We start from the raw sequence: 17,287 nt of genomic DNA, 5'->3' as shown, positions 1-17,287 counted from the left end.
GGGCAGAGGACATTATACCGGAGGAGAGAGAGGGGGCCGAGGACATTATACCGGGGGAGAGAGAGGGGGCAGAGGACGTTATACCGAGGAAGAGAGAGAGGGCAGAGGACGTTATACCGGAGGAGAGAGAGGGGGCAGAGGACATTATACCGGGGGAGAGAGAGGGGGCAGAGGACGTTATACCGGGGGAGAGAGAGGGGGCAGAGGACGTTATACCGAGGAAGAGAGAGGGGGCAGAGGACGTTATACCGAGGAAGAGAGAGAGGGCAGAGGACGTTATACCGGAGGAGAGAGAGGGGGCAGAGGACATTATACCGGGGGAGAGAGAGGGGGCAGAGGACGTTATACCGAGGAAGAGAGAGGGGGCAGAGGACGTTATACCGGGGGAGAGAGAGGGGGCCGAGGACATTATACCGGGGGAGAGAGAGGGGGCAGAGGACGTTATACCGAGGAAGAGAGAGAGGGCAGAGGACATTATACCGGAGGAGAGAGAGAGGGCAGAGGACATTATACCGGGGGAGAGAGAGGGGGCAGAGGACGTTATACCGAGGAAGAGAGAGAGGGCAGAGGACGTTATACCGGGGGAGAGAGAGGGGGCAGAGGACGTTATACCGAGGAAGAGAGAGGGGGCAGAGGACGTTATACCGAGGAAGAGAGAGAGGGCAGAGGACGTTATACCGGAGGAGAGAGAGGGGGCAGAGGACGTTATACCGAGGAAGAGAGAGGGGGCAGAGGACATTATACCGGAGGAGAGAGAGGGGGCCGAGGACATTATACCGGGGGAGAGAGAGGGGGCAGAGGACGTTATACCGAGGAAGAGAGAGAGGGCAGAGGACGTTATACCGGAGGAGAGAGAGGGGGCAGAGGACATTATACCGGGGGAGAGAGAGGGGGCAGAGGACGTTATACCGGGGGAGAGAGAGGGGGCAGAGGACGTTATACCGAGGAAGAGAGAGGGGGCAGAGGACGTTATACCGAGGAAGAGAGAGAGGGCAGAGGACGTTATACCGGAGGAGAGAGAGGGGGCAGAGGACATTATACCGGGGGAGAGAGAGGGGGCAGAGGACATTATACCGGGGGAGAGAGAGGGGGCAGAGGACGTTATACCGAGGAAGAGAGAGGGGGCAGAGGACATTATACCGGAGGAGAGAGAGGGGGCCGAGGACATTATACCGGGGGAGAGAGAGGGGGCAGAGGACGTTATACCGAGGAAGAGAGAGAGGGCAGAGGACGTTATACCGGAGGAGAGAGAGGGGGCAGAGGACATTATACCGGGGGAGAGAGAGGGGGCAGAGGACGTTATACCGGGGGAGAGAGAGGGGGCAGAGGACGTTATACCGAGGAAGAGAGAGGGGGCAGAGGACGTTATACCGAGGAAGAGAGAGAGGGCAGAGGACGTTATACCGGAGGAGAGAGAGGGGGCAGAGGACATTATACCGGGGGAGAGAGAGGGGGCAGAGGACGTTATACCGAGGAAGAGAGAGGGGGCAGAGGACGTTATACCGGAGAAGAGAGAGGGGGCAGAGGACGTTATACCGGAGGAGAGAGAGGGGGCAGAGGACGTTATACCGGAGGAGAGAGAGGGGGCCGAGGACATTATACCGGAGGAGAGAGAGGGGGCAGAGGACGTTATACCGGGGGAGAGAGAGGGGGCAGAGGACGTTATACCGGAGGAGAGAGAGGGGGCAGAGGACGTTATACCGGAGGAGAGTGAGGGGGCAGAGGACGTTATACCGGAGGAGAGAGAGGGGGCCGAGGACATTATACCGGAGGAGAGAGAGGGGGCAGAGGACGTTATACCGGAGGAGAGAGAGGGGGCAGAGGACGTTATACCGGAGGAGAGAGAGGGGGCAGAGGATGTTATACCGGAGGAGAGTGAGGGGGCAGAGGACGTTATACCGGAGGAGAGAGAGGGGGCAGAGGACGTTATACCGGAGGAGAGAGAGGGGGCAGAGGACGTTATACCGGAGGAGAGTGAGGGGGCAGAGGACGTTATACCGGAGGAGAGAGAGGGGGCAGAGGACGTTATACCGGAGAAGAGAGAGGGGGCCGAGGACATTATACCGGAGGAGAGAGAGGGGGCAGAGGACGTTATACCGGAGGAGAGAGAGGGGGCAGAGGACGTTATACCGAAGAAGAGAGAGGGGGCAGAGGACGTTATACCGGAGGAGAGAGAGGGGGCCGAGGACATTATACCGGAGGAGAGAGAGGGGGCTGAGGACGTTATACCGGAGGAGAGAGAGGGGGCCGAGGACATTATACCGGGGGAGAGAGAGGGGGCAGAGGACGTTATACCGGGGGAGAGAGAGGGGGCCGAGGACGTTATACCGGAGGAGAGAGAGGGGGCAGAGGACGTTATACCGGAGGAGAGAGAGGGGGCAGAGGACGTTATACCGGAGGAGAGAGAGGGGGCTGAGGACATTATACCGGGGGAGAGTGAGGGGGCAGAGGATGTTATACCAGGGGAGAGGGGGCAGAGGACGTTATACCGGGGGAGAGAGAGGGGGCAGAGGATGTTATACCAGGGGAGAGAGAGGGGGCCGAGGACATTATACCGGAGGAGAGAGAGAGGGGGCCGAGGACGTTATACCGGAGGAGAGAGAGGGGGCAGAGGACGTTATACCGGAGGAGAGAGAGGGGGCTGAGGACATTATACCGGGGGAGAGTGAGGGGGCAGAGGATGTTATACCAGGGGAGAGGGGGCAGAGGACGTTATACCGGGGGAGAGAGAGGGGGCAGAGGATGTTATACCAGGGGAGAGGGGGCAGAGGACGTTATACCAGGGGAGAGAGAGGGGGCAGAGGAAGTTATACCGGAGGAGAGAGAGAGGGGGCCGAGGACATTATACCGGGGGAGAGAGAGGGGGCAGAGGACGTTATACCAGGGGAGAGAGAGGGGGCCGAGGACGTTATACCGGGGGAGAGAGAGGGGGCAGAAGACATTATACCGAGGAAGAGAGAGGGGGCAGAGGACGTTATACCAGGGGAGAGAGAGGGGGCCGAGGACGTTATACCGGGGGAGAGAGAGGGGGCAGAGGAGGTTATACCGGAGGAGAGAGAGGGGGCCGAGGACGTTATACCGGGGGAGAGAAAGGGGGCCGAGGACATTATACCGAGGGAGAGAGAGGGGGCCGAGGACGTTATACCAGGGGAGAGAGAGGGGGCAGAGGACGTTATACCGGAGGAGAGAGAGGGGGCAGAGGACGTTATATGTCATGAATCCCAATGGCTAGGGATAGCAAGGGACAAGCAAAGTAATACAAAATATCGGACGAGCTCTAGGGTGATGGAACCTGGGCTGACCGCTGCCCTACGCCTGACAAACGCAACTAGAGATAGCCAGGGAGCGTGCCTACGTTGGTTCTAGACGCCACGCACCAGCCTAAGAGCTAACTAGTACTGCAGAGAAAATAAAGACCTCACTTGCCTCCAGAGGAATGAACCCCAAAAGGTATAGTTGCCCCCCACATGTATTGACGGTGAAATGAGAGGAAGGCACACACATAGAGATGATATATATAGGTTCAGCAAATTGAGGCCCGCTGAAAACTAGAAAGCAGAACGATACAAAAGGGGTCTGAGCGGTCAGCAAAAAACCCTAATCAAAAAAACCATCCTGAGATTACAAGAACCCATGTGCCAACTCATGGCACATGGGGAGAACCTCAGTCCACTAGAGCTACCAGCAAGCATAGAGACATAATAAGCAAGCTGGACAAAAAAAACAACAACTGAAAATCAGCACTTAGCTTATCCTGAAAGATCTGGGAGCAGGTAGGCAGGAACCAAACAGAGCACATCTGAATACATTGATAGCCGGCAAGGGAATGACAGAAAGGCCAGGTAAAATAGGAAACACCCAGCCTCTGATGGACAGGTGGAAACCAAAGGCCGCAACCCACCAAAGTCACCCAGTACCAGCAGTAACCACCAGAGGGAGCCCACAAACAGAATCCACAACAGTACCCCCCCCTTGAGGAGGGGTCACCGAACCCTCACGAGAACCCCCAGGGCGATCAGGGTGAACTCTATGGAAGGCGCGGACCAAATCAGTCGCATGAACATCGGAGGCGACCACCCAGGAATTATCCTCCTGACCATAACCCTTCCACTTAACCAAATACTGGAGTTTGCGTCTGGAAACACGAGAATCCAAGATCTTCTCAACAACATACTCCAATTCTCCCTCCACCAGCACCGGAGCAGGAGGCTCAACCGAAGGAACAACGGGCACCTCATACCTCCGCAACAACGACCGATGGAACACATTATGAATAGCAAACGATGCTGGGAGATCCAAACGAAAAGATACAGGGTTAAGAATCTCCGAGATCCTATAAGGACCGATGAACCGAGGCTTGAACTTAGGAGAAAAGACCTTCATAGGGACAAAACGAGAAGACAACCACACCAAATCCCCAACAAGAAGTCGGGGACCCACGCGGCGACGGCGATTAGCAAACTGCTGAGTCTTCTCCTGAGATAACGTCAAATTGTCCACCACCTGATTCCAAATCTGATGTAGCCTGTCCACCACCACGTCCACTCCAGGACAATCCGAAGACTCCACCTGACCAGAGGAAAAACGAGGATGAAACCCCGAATTACAAAAAAAAGGAGAGACCAACGTGGCAGAACTAGCCCGATTATTAAGAGCAAATTCGGCCAGTGGCAAAAAAGCAACCCAGTCATCTTGATCAGCAGAAACAAAACACCTCAAATAAGTTTCCAAGGTCTGATTAGTTCGCTCCGTCTGGCCATTCGTCTGAGGATGGAATGCAGACGAGAAAGACAAATCAATGCCCATCTTGGCACAAAACGTCCGCCAAAATCTAGACACAAACTGGGATCCCCTGTCAGAAACGATATTCTCCGGAATCCCATGCAAACGAACCACGTTCTGAAAAAATAAAGGGACCAACTCAGAGGAGGAAGGCAACTTAGGCAAGGGCACCAAATGAACCATCTTAGAAAAGCGGTCACACACAACCCAGATAACGGACATTTTCTGTGAAACCGGGAGATCAGAAATAAAATCCATGGAAATGTGCGTCCAAGGCCTCTTCGGGATGGGCAAGGATAACAACAACCCACTGGCCCGAGAACAGCAAGGCTTAGCTCGAGCACACACTTCACAAGACTGCACAAAGGTACGCACATCCCTAGACAAGGAAGGCCACCAAAAAGACCTGGCCACCAAGTCTCTAGTACCAAATATTCCAGGATGACCAGCCAACACAGAAGAATGGACCTCGGAGATGACTCTACTGGTCCAATCATCCGGAACAAACATTTCTGGCGGACAACAATCCGGTTTATCCACCTGAAACTCCTGCAATGCACGTCGCAAGTCTGGGGATACGGCGGACAATATTACCCCATCCCTAAGGATACCAGTAGGCCCAGAGTCTCCAGGAGAGTCAGGCACAAAACTCCTGGAAAGAGCATCTGCCTTCACATTCTTAGAACCTGGCAGGTATGAAACCACGAAATTGAAACGAGAAAAAAACAACGACCAACGAGCCTGTCTAGGATTCAAACGCCTGGCAGACTCAAGGTAAATGAGATTCTTGTGATCAGTCAAGACCACCACACGATGTTTAGCACCCTCAAGCCAATGACGCCACTCCTCAAATGCCCACTTCATGGCCAAAAGCTCCCGATTACCCACATCATAATTGCGCTCGGCGGGCGAGAATTTTCTAGAGAAGAATGCACATGGCTTCATCACCGAGCCATTAGAACTTCTCTGTGACAAAACCGCCCCCGCTCCAATCTCGGAAGCATCAACCTCAACCTGAAAAGGAAGTGAAACATCTGGTTGACACAACACAGGAGCAGAAGAAAACCGGCGCTTAAGTTCCCGAAAGGCCTCCACGGCCGCAGGAGACCAATCAGCAACATCAGCACCCTTTTTAGTCAAATCAGTCAAAGGTTTAACAATACTGGAAAAATTAGCAATGAACCGACGATAAAAATTAGCAAACCTCAAGAACTTCTGAAGGCTCTTAACAGATGTAGGTTGTGTCCAGTCACAAATCGCCTGAACCTTGACGGGATCCATCTCAATAGTAGAAGGAGAAAAAATGTACCCCAAAAAAGAAATCTTCTGGACTCCGAAGAGACACTTTGAGCCCTTCACAAACAGAGAATTGGCCCGCAGAACCTGAAACACCTTCCTGACCTGTAGAACATGAGACTCCCAGTCATCAGAAAACACCAAAATATCATCCAAATACACAATCATAAACTTATCCAGATATTCACGGAAAATATTGTGCATAAAGGACTGAAAGACTGACGGAGCATTGGAGAGTCCAAAAGGCATTACCAAATACTCAAAATGGCCCTCAGGCGTATTAAATGCGGTTTTCCACTCGTCACCCTGTTTTATCCGCACCAGATTATACGCACCACGAAGATCTATCTTAGTGAACCACTTAGCCCCCTTAATGCGAGCAAACAAATCAGTCAATAATGGCAGTGGATACTGATATTTGACTGTAATCTTATTCAGAAGGCGATAATCTATACAAGGCCTCAGGGAACCATCTTTTTTGGCCACGAAAAAAAAACCTGCTCCCAGAGGGGACGAAGATGGACGAATATGTCCCTTTTCCAAGGACTCCTTAATATAATTCCGCATAGCAGTATGCTCTGGCAGTGACAGATTAAATAAACGACCCTTAGGGAACTTACTGCCAGGAATCAATTCTATAGCACAGTCACAATCTCTATGAGGAGGGAGCAAATTGAGCTTAGGCTCCTCAAAAACATCCCTATAGTCAGACAAAAACGCAGGGATCTCAGAAGGAGTAGATGAAGCGATTGAAATCGGAGGTGCATCATCATGAACCCCCTGACATCCCCAGCTTAACACAGACATTGTTTTCCAGTCCAGGACAGGATTATGAGTTTGTAACCATGGCAGACCAAGCACTAGTACATCATGTAAATTATACAGTACAAGGAAGCGAATCACCTCCTGATGAACGGGAGTCATGCGCATGGTCACTTGTGTCCAATACTGCGGTTTATTCATAGCCAATGGTGTAGAATCAATTCCTTTCAGAGGAATAGGAACTTCCAGAGGCTCTAGACTAAAACCGCAGCGTTTAGCAAATGACCAATCCATAAGACTCAGGGCAGCGCCTGAATCCACATAGGCATCGACGGAAATGGAAGACAGTGAAAAAATCAGAGTCACAGACAAAATGAACTTAGACTGCAGAGTATCAATGGCAAAAGATTTATCAACCCTTTTTGTGCGTTTAGAGCATGCTGATATAACATGAGCTGAATCACCACAATAAAAACACAATCCATTTTTCCGCCTATAATTTTGCCGTTCACTTCTGGACTGAATTCTATCACATTGCATAGTCTCAGGTGCCTGTTCAGACGACACCGCCAACTGGTGCACGGGTTTGCGCTCCCGTAAACGCCGATCAATCTGAATGGCCATAGCCATAGACTCATTCAGACCTGTAGGCGTAGGGAACCCCACCATAATATCCTTAATGGCCTCGGAAAGACCATTTCTGAAGTTTGCAGCCAGGGCGCACTCATTCCACTGAGTAAGCACCGACCATTTCCGAAATTTTTGACAATATATTTCCGCTTCATCATGCCCCTGAGAGAGGGCTAATAAAGCCTTTTCAGCCTGAATCTCCAGGTTGGGTTCCTCATAGAGCAATCCCAATGCCAGAAAAAACGCATCCACATTGAGCAATGCAGGATCCCCTGGTGCCAATGCAAATGCCCAATTCTGAGGGTCGCCCCGCAGGAAAGATATTACAATCTTGACCTGTTGAGCAGGGTCTCCAGAGGAGCGAGATTTTAAAGAAAGAAACAATTTACAATTGTTCCTAAAATTCAGGAAGGTAGATCTATCTCCAGAAAAGAACTCTGGAATAGGAATTCTAGGTTCAGACATGGAAGTGTGAACAACAAAATCCTGTATGTTTTGAACTTTTGCCGCGAGATTACTCAGGCTGGAAGCCAAACTCTGGACATCCATGTTAAACAGCTAATATCAGAGCCATTCAAGGGTTAAGAGGAGGTAAGAAGCAGCTAGACAGCAATACTCTGAAGGGAAAAAAAAAAAAAAATTTCCCTTAAACACTTCTTTTTCTCCTGCTTCAGCCCAAACAATTAACACTTTGTGGGCCGGCTAAACTGTCATGAATCCCAATGGCTAGGGATAGCAAGGGACAAGCAAAGTAATACAAAATATCGGACGAGCTCTAGGGTGATGGAACCTGGGCTGACCGCTGCCCTACGCCTGACAAACGCAACTAGAGATAGCCAGGGAGCGTGCCTACGTTGGTTCTAGACGCCACGCACCAGCCTAAGAGCTAACTAGTACTGCAGAGAAAATAAGACCTCACTTGCCTCCAGAGGAATGAACCCCAAAAGGTATAGTTGCCCCCCACATGTATTGACGGTGAAATGAGAGGAAGGCACACACATAGAGATGATATATATAGGTTCAGCAAATTGAGGCCCGCTGTAAACTAGAAAGCAGAACGATACAAAAGGGGTCTGAGCGGTCAGCAAAAAACCCTAATCAAAAAAACCATCCTGAGATTACAAGAACCCATGTGCCAACTCATGGCACATGGGGAGAACCTCAGTCCACTAGAGCTACCAGCAAGCATAGAGACATAATAAGCAAGCTGGACAAAAAACCAAACAACTGAAAATCAGCACTTAGCTTATCCTGAAAGATCTGGGAGCAGGTAGGCAGGAACCAAACAGAGCACATCTGAATACATTGATAGCCGGCAAGGGAATGACAGAAAGGCCAGGTAAAATAGGAACCACCCAGCCTCTGATGGACAGGTGGAAACCAAAGGCCGCAACCCACCAAAGTCACCCAGTACCAGCAGTAACCACCAGAGGGAGCCCACAAACAGAATCCACAACAGTTATACCGGGGGAGAGAGAGGGGGCCGAGGACGTTATACCGGAGGAGAGAGAGGGGGCTGAGGACGTTATACCGGAGGAGAGAGGGGGGGCCGAGGACGTTATACTGGAGGAGAGAGAGGGGGCTGAGGACGTTATACCGGAGGAGAGAGAGAGGGCTGAGGACATTATACCGGAGGAGAAAGAGGGGGCAGAGGACGTTATACCGGAGGAGAAAGAGGGGGCAGAGGACGTTATACCGAGGTAGAGGGGGCAGAGGACGTTATACCGAGGAAGAGAGAGGGGGCAGAGGACGTTATACCGAGGAAGAGAGAGGGGGCAGAGGACGTTATACCGGAGGAGAGAGAGGGTAGAGGACGTTATAACGGGGGAGAGAGAGGGGGCAGAGGACGTTATACCGGAGGAGAGAGAGGGGGCAGAGGACATTATACCGGGGGAGAGAGAGGGGGCAGAGGACGTTATACCGGGGAAGAGAGAGAGGGCAGAGGACGTTATACCGGAGGAGAGAGAGGGGGCAGAGGACATTATACCGGGGAAGAGGGGGCAGAGGACGTTATACCAGGGGAGAGAGAGGGGGCAGAGGACATTATACCGGGGAAGAGGGGGCAGAGGACATTATACCGGGGGAGAGAGAGGGGGCAGAGGACATTATACCGGGGGAGAGAGAGGGGGCAGAGGACATTATACCGGGGGAGAGAGAGGGGGCCGAGGACATTATACCAGAGGAGAGAGGGGGGGCAGAGGTCGTTATACCAGAGAAGAGAAAAAGGGCAGAGGACATTATACCGGAGGAGAGAGAGGGGGCCGAGGACGTTATACCAGAGGAGAGAGAGGGGGCAGAGGACGTTATACCGGGGAAGAGAGAGAGGGCAGAGGACGTTATACCGGAGGGGAGAGGGGGGCAGAGGACGTTATACCGGAGGAGAAAGAGGGGGCAGAGGATGTTATACCAGGGGAGAGGGGGCAGAGGACGTTATACCGGGGGAGAGAGAGGGGGCCGAGGACGTTATACCGGAGGAGAAAGAGGGGGCAGAGGATGTTATACCAGGGGAGAGGGGGCAGAGGACGTTATACCGGGGGAGAGGGGGCAGAGGACGTTATACCGGGGGAGAGAGAGGGGGCAGAAGACGTTATACTGGGGGAGAGAGAGGGGGCCGAGGACATTATACCGGGGGAGAGAGAGGGGGCAGAGGACGTTATACCGGGGGAGAGAGAGGGGGCAGAGGACGTTATACCAGGGGAGAGAGAAGGGGGCGAGGACATTATACCGGGGGAGAGAGAGGGGGCAGAGGACATTATACCGGGGGAGAGTGAGGGGGCAGAGGACATTATACCAGAGGAGAGAGGGGGGGCAGAGGACGTTATACCAGAGAAGAGAAAAAGGGCAGAGGACATTATACCGGAGGAGAGAGAGGGGGCCGAGGACGTTATATCGGAGGAGAGAGAGGGGGCAGAGGACGTTATACCGGGGGAGAGAGAGAGGGCAGAGGACATTATACCGGAGGAGAGAGAGGGGGCAGAGGACTTTATACCGGAGGAGAAAGAGGGGGCCGAGGACGTTATACCAGGGGAGAGAGAGAGGGCAGAGGACGTTATACCGGAGGAGAGAGAGAGGGTAGAGGACGTTATACCGGAGGAGAAAGAGGGGGCTACAGAACCCCCCCTTTACACCCAGAATATGTTGTGCAGTTATATGTATATATAATAGGTTCCATGTGAAATATATGTCCCTAATGCATCAGCCCACAGGCTGCGCCCCTGGGCAGAGGAGACAAGATATCCCCCTTCTGACCTCCACCACCTTTGTAATTCCCACAGTAAATATCAGCAGGCTCCGGCCCCCTGCGGCTATTGTAATGTATGTCTGGCCTGCCGCTTTTGAATTGGTCTGCCCTCTGTATCTGTTGTTACATATATTCTGTGTTCTGTGAATAAAGTGTTGTGAGACTGGAAATACGTGGAGGAGCAGTCAGCTTTTATATGTTCTCATGTAATCAAGGAATTCCAGCCAGCGTCCTTCATTCAGACTCCAGCTAAAGCAGAGTGGACCTCCTAAAACACGGGGTGGTGCTGAAAGAGGTACTCCAGCACAGTAGACCCCGTTACACTGGTGGCAGACAGCGGGATCTGATACCCATTCTACAGGAGGAAAGGAATGAATGGAAAACAACTGCCAGAAGTTAAAGAGGACTACATTAAAAGATCTGGTGGAAGCCCGAGGGTTAATCGCCAGCAACAAAACAAAAGCGGATTTGATAGCAGCCATCATGGAACACGACAGTGCAGCGCCCCCAATGTGAATGTGGAGGAGACTGAATTCCAGAGGGAGGTAAAGAACAGACTGGCGTTCTATGGCCCAAACCCTGCAGTAGAGATCATACGAGAGGTGATGGCTGATGTGCGTACTGATCTGAAGGATAAGATGGCCGAGCGGACCAGGATAGAGCTAGCCAAGATGGAGATGGCAGAGCGGACCAAAGTGGAGCTGGCCAAGATGGAGATGGCAGAGCGGAGAGAGGAGAGTCAGCGAGCAGGGGGAGCTCTGGCCTCCTACCGGGTACCTTCAACAGTAAGCCACAAAAAGATCCAGTATAATGCCTTCCGACAGTTGGGGGAGGCAGAGGAAGACATTGATGGCTTTCTGCAGGACTTTGAGCGGCAGCGTGCCCTTCATCAAGTGAAGCCGGAGGAACGGGTTCAGATTCTGGCCAGCAAGCTGACCGGCCGGGCAGCGGACGCCTATCGCACGGTACTTGATGAGGACTATATGGACTATGACCGGATCAAAGAAGTGATCTTGGCCCGATATGCGCTGACACCAGAGGCATACCGCCAAAAGTTCCGCAGACTTATAAAACGAGTAACCGATACCCACGCTGAATGGGCCTGTAAATTACGGAGGTCACTGCTACAGTGGGTACAAGGGAGCCAAGCAACCACTAAGGAGGACGTCCTCCAGCTCTTCTTGTTAGAATGATTCTTTAATGGACTAACCCCCGAGACAGAGGAGTGGCTTCGGGACAGGCGGCCAATGACTCTTGAGGAAGCCTCTCGTTTGGCCGATGAACATCATGATACCAGGAGGCCTCAGTTGTCTGGATCAAAGATGGTCACTAAGGGTCCGCCCATGGACCTGGAGGGCCCTAAACCACCGAAGATTGTAGGGGGACCAGCTAGAAACCTGGCCTACCACAGTTCCCCTGGGGCGCGATGCCACACCTGCCGTCAGCTGGGCCACCTGCAAAGACAATGTCCCAACCGGACTCAGCATACCCAGTGGCCAAAGGCGGGAACAGCTACCTTCAGCCAGGCTGCTGTACACTGCTACCAAGGCGAGGCTGACCCGGCATTGGGGGCTACAAATAACCTAGGGGTGGAAGAAATGGAGGAAGTGCTGCATGAAGTAGACCCAGTGCAGGCAGCCCGGGCAGATAATCGACAACAGCATTGACAGGTCGTGTGGGTTAATGGGAAACGTATGCAGGGACTAAGAGATTCCGGAGCAACTTTGACCCTTGTGAAGCCTCATCTCGTCCGAGACCAAGAGAAGACGGACCGGACAGTGGAAGTCCATGTAGCAGGGGGAGCCATGCATCGACTGCCCACTTACAGGATTCACCTGAACTGGGGAGTCAGGGATGGCCTTGTTGAGGTCGGTTTGATGGAGGATTTGCCTGCAGACGTCTTGCTGGGAAATGACTTGGGGCCCATGTTGTCTGCCTTCTCGGTTGCCCCTCTGGCTGAGACATATCCTGTGACCACCCGGAGACAAGCTCGAGCTGCGGAGGCAAAATCACACTCAGAGGAGGCCCAGGTAAGACATCCCAGCCCTACATGTATTCCCATAGCCAGACACATTTCTTGGGCCACCCCAGCTGAATTTAAGAAGGAGTTACTTGAGGATCCTTCATTGGAGGGATATCGTGGGAAGGCACAAGAGGCGAAAGGAGTACGGGAAGGGGAACAGTTTATATGGAAGCAGGGACTCCTCTACCGGATCACAGAGCAGCACCACACAGGGACGAGCCCCACTACAAAACGACAGCTGGTAGTTCCCAAGAAGTATAGGCAGGAGTTACTGCGAATCTCTCATGACATACCCTTGGCCGGGCACTTCGGCGTCAGTCGCACCAGGCATCGTCTGACACAAAACTTCTTTTGGCCGGGGGTAAACTATGATGTTCGTCAGTACTGCCAGACCTGTGACAGTTGCCAGCGCATTGGCAAGAGGGGAGATCGATGCAAGGCCAAATTACGCCCCCTCCCCATTGTGGAGGAACCCTTTAGCCGACTAGCGGTCGATCTGATAGGGCCGTTAGCCAAACCCAGTCCATCAGGGAAAAGGTATATATTGACAGTGGTAGATTATGCCACACGGTATCCAGAGGCGGTTGCGTTACCTAACATACTGGCAGAGACGGTGGCGGCTGCCCTGCTCCAGGTTTTCTCACGGGTTGGATTTCCCCGGGAGATTCTCGGACCAGGGTACCCAGTTTACAGCAGAGGTGACCAACCAACTGTGGAAGCTGTGCGGCGTAAAGTCCATTAGAAGCGCCCCGTACCACCCGCAAACCAATGGGTTGTGTGAACGCTTTAACGGGACATTAAAACAACTCATTGGGACTTTTACCAGGACCTGCAGGGACTCGGAGAAATTCTTGCCTCACCTCCTGTTTGCCTATCGGGAGGTGCCCCAAGAATCCACGGGGTTCTCCCCGTTCGAACTGTTATACGGGAGACGGGTAAGGGGACCCCTAGACTTAGTGCTAGAACACTGGGAAGGGGAGGGCATCATAGAAGGGGTACCTATTGTACCCTATGTGCTGGAATTCCGGGACCGCCTACAGGAGCTGACCCAGGCTGTACGTGGGAACCTGCAGGTGGCCCAACGGCGCCAGCGCGTATGGTACGATCGGAGGGCCAGAGAACGCACCTTTGAGATAGGACAGAAGGTCCTGGTGTTAGAACCCACTAGGCAGAACAAGTTCCAAGCTGCAAGGCAGGGGCCCTACCAGGTAGTGGGGAAAACAGCCGACACCACCTATAATGTCGCCCATAGTGATGACCCCAGGGTTATCCGCATGTTCCACGTGAATATGCTGAAGCCCTATCGGGAGTGCCCTGAAGAGGTAGTGGCCATCTGTGCACCTGAAGCAGAGGATGTAGCCGGACTCCCCTTGCCTGATGTCTTAGGGGAAAGGACTCAGTCTAAAACATGGGACCAGGTACACTGGGGTGAAGACCTAGGTCCCCTGGAGAGACAGCAGGCAGAGGCGTTGTTGAGGCAGCGACAGAGGATGTTTTCAGGGAGACCGGGGTACACCCACCTGGCGCAACACAAGGTTGAGACCCAGGATCAGACCCCCCTGAGACAACCCCCCTTCCGTGTCCCTGAGTCTGTACGAGAAGGGATGCGACAAGAGATACGAGAGATGTTGCGTTTAGGGGTCATTGAAGAATCAGATAGTCCCTGGGCATCCCCCGTAGTGTTAGTGCCCAAGAAGGATGGGACTACACGGTTTTGTGTAGACTATCGCAGGCTCAATGAGAAAACGGTGACGGATGCGTATCCCAAGCCGCACGTGGATGAGCTGTTAGACCGGCTGGCAGGGGCAAAGTATTTGACCACCATCGATCTATGCAAAGGCTACTGGCAGATTCCCCTTCGTCCTGACGCTATTCCCAAGTCGGCATTTGTCACCCCGTTCAGCTTATTCCAGTTTCGAGTTATGCCATTCGGGATGAAGACTGCCCCGGCGACCTTCCAGAGGCTGGCTGACCGGCTTCTGGATGGTCTCCAGGACTATGCTTGTGCCTACCTGGATGACATCGCCATCTACAGCGCGACATGGGAAGAGCATCTAAATCACCTAGAGACAGTATTGGACAGGATCCACAAGGCCGGAATCACCCTGAACCCAAACAAGTGTCACGTGGGCAAAGCAGAGGTTCAGTATTTAGGGCATTGGGTGGGAAGTGGGAAACAGCGACCAGAACCAGCCAAGATTGAGGCCATAGCTAAATGGCCCACCCCACGCACTAAAACCCAGGTCATGGCGTTTCTAGGGACAGCGGGGTATTACAGGAAATTTGTCCCCAATTACAGCAGCGTAGCCAAGCCCCTCACTGATCTGACCCGTAAGAACCAACCCCGCCAGGTAACCTGGACCCCAGAGTGTGAGGAAGCCTTCCGCCAGCTAAAGGATACCCTCACCAATACCCCTGTATTGGCCGCACCCGATCCAACTAAACGTTTCCTGGTCCACACAGACGCTTCTATGTTTGGATTGGGGCAGTACTAAGCCAAGTCGGGCCGGACGGCCAAGAACACCCGGTAGCTTACCTGAGTCGGAAACTACTGCCCCGTGAAGTAAGATATGCGGCCATCGAGAAGGAGTGCCTGGCAGTAGTATGGGCACTCAAAAAGTTACAACCATATTTGTATGGACGACAGTTTTCCCTCCTAACGGACCATAATCCCCTAGTCTGGCTTAATCGGGTCTCCGGAGACAACGCCAGATTACTGCGGTGGAGTTTAGCCCTAAAACCTCTGGACTTCACCATCCACTACAGACCCGGCAAACAACACGGTAACGCCGATGGACTAAGTCGACAAACGGAACTTGTACCAACCCCATAAACTTCGGTCATCCCCAAACCGATCCGATAAGGATCAGACTGTGTATGCCGATCGCGTCGCTGAAAAGGGGAGCCGTGTTATGGAACCCCCCAGCACCCAGAATATGTTATGCAGTTATTTGTATATATAATAGGTTCCATGTGAGATATATGTCCCTAATGCATCAGCCCACAGGCTGCGCCCCTAGGCAGAGGAGACAAGATATCCCCCTTCTGACCTCCCCCACCTTTGTAATTCCCACAGTAAATATCGGCAGGCTCCGGCCCCCTGCGGCTATTGTAATGTATGTCTGGCCTGCTGCGTTTCTATTGGCCTGCCCTCTGTATATGTGTAATATATTCTGTGTTCTGTGAATAAAGTGTTGTGAGACTGGTAATACGTGGAGATGCAGTCAGCTTTTATATGCACCCATGTAATCAAGGAATTCCAGCCAGCGTCCTTCATTCAGACTCCAGCCAATGCAAAGTGGACCTCCTGAAACACGGGGTGGTACTGAAAGAGGTACCCCAGCTTGGTAGACCCCGTTACAGGGGCAGAGGACGTTATACCGGGGGAGAGGGGGCAGAGGACGTTATACCGGGGGAGAGAGAGGGAGCCGAGGACGTTATACCGGGGGAGAGAGAGGGGGCAGAGGACGTTATACCGGAGGAGAGAGAGGGGGCAGAGGACGTTATACCGGAGGAGAGAGAGGGGGCAGAGGACGTTATACCGGAGGAGAGAGAGGGGGCAGAGGACGTTACACCGGGGGAGAGAGAGAGGGCAGAGGACGTTATACCGGAGGAGAGGGAGGGGACTGAGGACGTTCTACTGGAGGAGAGAGAGGGGGCAGAGGACGTTATACCGGGGGAAACAGAGAGGGCAGAGGACGTTATACCGGAGGAGAGAGAGGGGGCAGAGGACGTTACACCGGGGAGAGAGAGAGGGCAGAGGACATTATACCGGGGGAGAGGGGGCAGAGGACGTTATACCGGGGGAGAGAGAGGGGGCAGAGGACGTTATACCGGAGGAGAGAGAGGGGGCAGAGGACGTTATACCGGGGGAAACAGAGAGGGCAGAGGACGTTATACCGGAGGAGAGAGAGGGGGCAGAGGACGTTACACCGGGGAGAGAGAGAGGGCAGAGGACATTATACCGGGGGAGAGGGGGCAGAGGACGTTATACCGAAGGAGCGAGAGAGGGCAGAGGACGTTATACCGGAGGAGAGAGAGGGGGCAGAGGACGTTATACCGGGGGAGAGGGGGCAGAGGACATTATACCGGGGGAGAGAGAGGGGGCAGAGGACGTTATACCGAAGGAGCGAGAGAGGGCAGAGGACGTTATACCTGAGGAGAGAGAGAGGGCAGAGGACATTATACCGGGGGAGAGAGAGAGGGGGCAGAGGACGTTATACCGAAGGAGCGAGAGAGGGCAGAGGACGTTATACCGAAGGAGCGAGAGAGGGCAGAGGACGTTATACCGGGGGGAGAGAGAGAGGGCAGAGGATGTTATACCGGAGGAGAGAGAGGGGGCAGAGGACGTTATACCGGGGGAGAGAGAGGGGGCAGAGGACGTTATACCGGGGGAGAGGGGGCAGAGGACGTTATACCGGGGGAGAGGGGGCAGAGGACGTTATACCGGAGGAGAGAGAGGGGACCGAGGACGTTATACCGGAGGAGAGACAGGGGGCAGAGGACGTTATACCGGGGGGAGAGAGAGAGGGCAGAGGATGTTATACCGGAGG

The 17,287-nt window shown here is 53.3% G+C and overlaps 1 protein-coding gene across 2 annotated transcripts in view; it reads right to left on the bottom strand.

Annotated features, from left to right (window-relative positions):
- SCTR (secretin receptor) overlaps nucleotides 1-17,287 on the bottom strand; it is a 231,348-nt gene that overhangs the window by 67,822 nt on the left and 146,239 nt on the right. The gene's annotated exons all lie outside the window — the stretch shown is intronic.

This window comes from Ranitomeya variabilis, chromosome 7, assembly GCF_051348905.1.
Source record: "Ranitomeya variabilis isolate aRanVar5 chromosome 7, aRanVar5.hap1, whole genome shotgun sequence".
Taxonomy (NCBI): domain Eukaryota; kingdom Metazoa; phylum Chordata; class Amphibia; order Anura; family Dendrobatidae; genus Ranitomeya; species Ranitomeya variabilis.
This window is presented reverse-complemented; position numbering and strand designations above follow the sequence as displayed.